Below are 6,649 nucleotides of genomic sequence, written 5' to 3'. Positions count from 1 at the left end.
CAGGACATGTATGAAGACAGCAGGACATGTATGAAGACAGCAGGACAGAGGACAGCAGGACAGTGGTGAGATGTGCTGTAGGAGTGACAGATAGATTCAAGGTGGAGGTGGGAGTGCATCAAGGATCAGCTCTGAGCCCCTTCTTGTTTGCTCTGGTGATGGACTGACTAACAGATGAGGTCAGGCAGGAATCCCCATGGACTACGTTTGCAGATGACAATGTGATCTTTGATGAGAACAGAGAACAGGTGGAAGAGAACTTGGAGAGGTGGAGGTATGCACTTGAAAGAAGAGGAATGAAAGTCAGCCGTAGTACAACATGTATGAATGGTCTTGATCTGAAGACATCAACCGAACCACATCACCCACATAAAGCAGAGATGAGACCCTGAGATCTCCAAACCAAATGCACTCCTCTCTACAGCTGTGCCTTGAAATCCTATCCACGAAGACCACAAACAGGATCGGGGACAAGGGACAACCCTGGTGGAGTCCAACCTGCACTGAGAATTAGCTCAATTTTGTGCCAAGATCTAAGAAACAGCTCCTGCTTTGGGTCTACAGAGACCATATAACCCTTACCAGCAACCCAGTCTCCTTGTACCTGGAGTGCAAAAAACAACCACACCCCTCACAGAAGGCCTCTGGGAACACAGTCATAAGCCTTCTCCAAGTCCACAGAACAGGACTGGACAGTCAAACTCCCGTGACCCCGTTAGCAATTCTGCAATGGTGACATGTCATTCTGAGATATATTCAGTGAATAAATGTGTTCTTTGGTCCAGTTCTGTCTCGCATGCAGATAAAAAGTGATGCAGAGTAGGAGCAACCAGCTGCCTGCAGGGACTGCCAACACCCACAAGGTCCCGCAGGTCTCCACTACAGTTCATCTGAGTTTATCAGCAACCTGGTTTGAGATGCCCTCTGGTACTCTGCAGCCATCAGTCTTTTGTCTTCACGCTTACTCAGCACATGTTTAAAGATTGTATGCTGTGGAATTTATGACTGAGGGAATCTGCAGGAGCTTGATGATCAGCTTGTGTTTTGGTGCTTTGTTCTCTTCAGACAGAATCAAAGGTTTCCTTGTTGCACTGTCATTGAGCAGATTGGTGATAAACTAATAAATGACTTGAGGTTTTCAGAATATATATATATATATATATATATAGTACTGATTTGCTCCAAACAGCCAGACTCAACAGTTCTCCAGACCTTCTGAAAGTCGTTACGTGTCTCTTCAGTCCTTGTAATTGATCAGAAATAAATCAGAAAAAACACATATTTGCTGAATTAGGTTTAAATAAGCAAAAATGAGCACAAAATTTAGGAAAATAGCTAAAAAAAAAGGCTGAAATGAGCAAAAAAAAATTGCTGAAAATTAGCTGAAATGTCAGACAGAAGCTTAAACTACCAAAAGGAAGTGGAAGGAGCTGAAATGAGCTAAAAATGTGGACATAGCTGAAAAGGCTAAATTTAGCATAAAACAGCTAAAAAGTAGCTGAAACTAGCATAAAAAGCTTAAAGGAGCACAACAAGTTGAAATTAACAGAAAAAAGTCAATTAGGCTGAAAGTTGCAGAAATTACCACAAAAAACTTGAATTTATCAAAAAAAACAGCTGAAATTAACTAAAATGCTTTAGAAAGTAGCTAAAAAGGAAGAACAAGCTTAAATGAGCAGAAGAAAGTAGAAAGAACACGTTTGCTGAAAGAAGCAGAAATTAGCAAAAAAAAAAGTGTAAATTGTCTGAAAAAAGCTGAAATTAGCAAACATCAGCTGAAAAGTAGCTCAAAAGGCAAAAAAAGCTTAAATTACCAGAAGGAAGTGGAGAGAGCATGTTTTTGCTGAATTAGGCTGAAAGATGTTTAAATGAGTGCAAAAAACATGGAATTAGCTGAAAATGTTAAAACTACCATAAAAACAGCTAAATTGTAGCTGAAATAGTAGAAAAAGCTTAAACTTGCATAAATAAGCTGAAAGGAGCATAACAAGCTGAAAGTAGCAGAAAGAAGTTAGAAGCACAAAAATGTTGTAGTTAGCAGAAAGGAGCACAAAACAGCTGAAAAACAGCTGAAAGTAGCTGAAAATGTTTAAATTTTCAGAAGGAAGCTGAAAGAAGCTGAAACAGAACAAAATGCGAGAGGAACAGTAAAAGGTTGTAAACAGAGCTAAAGATCTGAAGGAGGTAAAATGAGCTCAACTCATCTTCTATGAGAAAAATATGGCGGAAAAGGCTAAATATTTCTAAAAGGTATTGTTGCACCAACACCAAAAGTCAAGAGCTGAACGTTTTGAGTTGTTGAAATAGTTTGAAAACTGTGTGACGAGAATCGTGCTGAAAAACGTACAGAAGAGACTTGCATCCCAGTGACTGCGTCATGAACGTTCACGCAGTAAGAACCATCCAGAACTGACCTGAGACTGAGCAGCTTCTCTGCTGGAAACACAATGTTGTGAGAAAACGCATCAGTTTTCGTTTGGAGTTACGAGACGTACAGACGGCTGGAAACTGTCGGGCTGAATCTGCAGCGCTCAAAAACTACAGGAACTTTTTGAGAGGAAAAAACGGTCATGCTAATTTAGTTTACGACCAACAAAAGACAACTTTGAGACATTTTTCAAAGTCCCTCACTTCAGCTGAAGTCCCAAGAAAACTTTTAGAAGTTCCTCAAAAGACCTGGAGAAGTTTTGACCCGCTGCACTTGAAAACGTCACGCGAGCGTTCGGCTGCTTGGAGACATTTCTAAAGAAAGGAGGGAGTTCTGAGTGTCTGGTTTTATCTCCATCGGCTGCAACTTCCTGACCTCGTGACCTCACAGCCTGATATGAGGCCGTTCATCCAACGTGAAGTGCGTTTAGTTCTTTAGCAGGAACGATCCAGCCGACTGGCTGCAGTGATTCACTCAAAGTGTTTTTAAATGGAACTCGTGTGAACCCTCCCAACTACAAACCGTTTCTTATCACCTGGACAAAGCAGGAATAAGGAATTCATCTTCTGGAAATCCCTTCATGCAAAGTAAAGCCCGACGCCGGCAGAGGAGCTGCCATTTCATTGCTGCATCAGTGTATTCAGGTTTAGGGGCGAGGGGCCTGGGGTGCTTGCCTCCTGCGAGGCAGACTCCGGCAGGCTCTTATTGATCAGGCTCGTGTCGTGCCGGCACCGGTGATTACTCTCAGAACTGACTGGAAAACAAAAAGGTTTGTAAACAAAGAGAACCGCAGAGCAGAGCTGATCCAAACGAGCCGCTCTGACAACAGAACCTTCCTGCGAGTTTGAAATGGGCCTGGGTGTAAAACAGAGGAGCTCATTTTGAGCCAGACTCAACGAAGGCTCGTCTGCTTTGACAGTCCATCTTGGTTTGTGGATCTGGGAGGAACCTGCAGGTTTCAGATTCTGCAGAAAGCAAAACAATTTTTTACTCAGCAGCATCTGATCCACCTAATAAAACTCATGTTCATCTTTTTATTTCTAACCCTTCGTGGATCCGTATACATTTGTTAAGAGACGAGTCCTCTTAGTTCTGACCGTCAGAGGCAGAAACAGGTTTAAAGCTGCAGTTAAACCAAAGTACCCCTGCAAACTTTGTGCTATTTTAACTATTCATGCATCAAAATGTTCAGCTCCTTCAGCTGATGGGTGCTATGACTTTTGGTTTTTGTTACTTTTATCATTTGTTAAAATATTGAAGTTTATCTACAAATATTTTCCCCATAAAAATACACTGAGATCTCTTCAAGTCCTTCAAAAACATGGTCTGGTTCACTTTCATGCTACTTTTAGCTTGTAGCTAACACGTAGCTACTTTTAGCTTGTAGCTAACATATAGCTACTTTTAGCTTATAATTAACATGTAGTTGCTTTTAGCTTATAGCTAACATGTAGCTACTTTTATCTTGTAGCTAACATGTAGCTACTTTTAGCTTGTAGCTAACATGTAGCAACTTTTAGCTTGTAGCTAACATGTAGCAAGTTTTATTTAGTTTTGCTACATTTAGCTTTCAGCTTGCCTTTTGCTACTTTTAGAGTGTAGCCAGTCTTCAGCTAGGAATTTGATACTTATAGTTTTCAGCTTGCCTTTTGCTACTTTTAGCTTGTAGACCCCTTTTTAGCTTCTTTTAGCCAGAGTTATCCTATATTTATCTTTCAGCTAGCTTTTGCCACTTTTAGCTTGTAGCCAGTCTTTAGCTTCTTTTAAACAGAGTTTTGCTGTATTTATTTCAGTTAGCCTTTTGCTACTTTTAGCTAGTAGCCAGTTTTTAGCTTATTTTAACCAGAGTTTTGGTACATTTAGGTAGTAGCCAGGCTTTAGCTTCTTTTAGTCAATAGTTAGTTTTGCTGTATTTATCTTTCAGCTAGCCTTTTGCTACTTTTAGCTAGCCTTTTGCTACTTTTAGCTAGCTTCTTTTAGCCAGTGTTTTGCTGCTTTTAGCTTTTCCGCTGGTCTTTTGCCACTTTATCTTTTAGCTAGTCCTTTGTTACTTTTAGCTTTAAAGTAGTGTTTCACTCTTTGAAGATTTAGCTGTTTTTCTGATTCTTTTAGCTGCAACAACCCAGTTTCAGCTTTTTAAACGACTTTGCTTGGAGTCACTCAGTGTTCACACATTGCAGGAGTTTCACAGAAAAAAACATTTTCTTCAGTTTCTGTTTCAGCAGAAACAAGTTTTCTTTTTCGCCCCACTGAGGGTCGGGTGTGCTGTTTCCTCACAACAAAAAACTAATATTCAAATAAAACACTAACAGTTAGCTAAACTAAGAGCTTTGGCTGTTCTGAAAACAAACTCGGTGTGCTGCTCCTCAGAAAACAAACCGTTGGTGTAGGATGTAAATACATTTAAATTAATGTAAATAAATAATCAACTGATGTAAATTAATAAATAAATGGAAATGAATGAATAAATATAAATAAATAAATGGTAAATGGACTGCACTTATAGCACCTTTCTATCTTATCCAGATACTCAAAGCGCTTTACACAACAATCTGTGCCTCATTTCAATTCAATTCAATTCAATTAAAAAAATATTTTATTAATCCCAAAGGGAAATTATTTGTTGTAGTAACTCGTTATCCTCATTTCATTAAGAGATGTTATAGATCTGATGCTGTAGACAGGAAGGATCTCTTGTAAAGGTCCATCCCACAGTGGATCCTAAGAAACTGGCTGCAGATGTCGTCCGATCCGTCCACCCCGAATGCCGGGCAGAACTCCTCCCAGAGTTATGGCCACTCCTCCCAGCAGTCTGCCGAGCTCCTCGTCGCTGCGGACAGCCAACTGTAGGTGCTGAGAGACGATCCTGTCCTTCAGCTGTCATGAGCCATGTTTCCTGCTAGTTCCAGGATCTCAGTGGTCAGGCACTCGAGCACAGCTGGCAGGTAGATGAAAATGCATCCACAGAACATCCTTTTCAACTCATTTGAGATTTGTGGCTGTGGTTGAGATATTATTTGAGCTTTTGAGATGTTAATCAGCTGCTGGTTGTAGAAAACTGCCTTGTTGCCATGGTTACGCATCATAACAAATGTCCAAAACTAAAAATGTTTCAGTAAAAATCCTTCCAGCTGCACAGCATCTGATACCAGAGGAAACAATCATCCAAAAAATGTGATTTACATCCAGAAAAAGAGGAATTAAAGTTTCTAAAAGCAAAATCTCAGGATGAAAGTAACAGAGCTGCTCCGACATGCAGACACCTTGAGCAGCGCAGTTCTAGAACCATTCATACAGCTCTATACTAGATCTCTACAAAGCTAAATGAACAAATCGTTCTAAAGACACTAATCAGAGCTTTATCACATTCAGACACTGATGGGACACACATCGGAGGCAACGAGGGGTTCAGTGTCTTGCCCAGGGACACTTTGGCATGTGACTGGTGGATTTGAACCCCCAACTCTTGCATTGGAGAACGACTGCTCTAACCACTCAGCCACAGCCGCCCAATATATAATGTAAATAAATAAATACATGTAAATAAATAAATACATTTAAATAATGAATAAATGTAAATAAATGTAAAAAAACAAATACATGTAAATAAACAAATAAATGTAAACGAATAAGTAAATGTAACTAACTAAATAAATAAATTGGCTTTGGGGGAGTGGTGGCGCAGAGTTTAGAGAAGATGGGCCTGTGATCGGAAAGTCACAAGTTCAACTCCCGGTACTGTCAACATCAAAATGTGGATGGAAAAAGTGAAACACCCACACCTGCCTCCACCCTCATTTGCCCCACTCTGGGCCCTTAACCCCCCCCCCCCACCACCACCACCACCACCACCACCACCACCTGCTCCCTAAACAGGTCTCTCTTGAAAATGAGTTCTCGAGACTCAGCGAGACTACCTGTATAAATAAAGCATAAATGGGAAAATAAATAAATGTAAATAAATAAATAAATGTATATAAATAAATTTAAATTAAAGAAATTTAAATAAATAAATAAATGTAAATGAGTAAATAAATACAACTAAATAAATAAATAAATTCATTCATTTATTCATCCTTTATTTTTACATGTTAGTCCCATTCAGCCTCTGGGACTCATTTACAAGAGAGACCTGATTTAACAAATAGTGATGACAACAGTGGACAATAAAGACAACAGTGGACAATAAAGACAACAGTGGACAATAAAGACAATAGTGGA

General features: G+C 39.8%; 1 pseudogene; it reads right to left on the bottom strand.

The window, feature by feature from the left end:
* The window catches only part of LOC119411028, a 56,674-nt pseudogene that overhangs the window by 45,785 nt on the left and 4,240 nt on the right, over positions 1-6,649 (bottom strand).

Source organism: Nematolebias whitei, chromosome 6, assembly GCF_014905685.2.
Source record: "Nematolebias whitei isolate Nwh7 chromosome 6, NemWhi1, whole genome shotgun sequence".
Lineage (NCBI taxonomy): Eukaryota > Metazoa > Chordata > Actinopteri > Cyprinodontiformes > Rivulidae > Nematolebias > Nematolebias whitei.
This window is presented reverse-complemented; position numbering and strand designations above follow the sequence as displayed.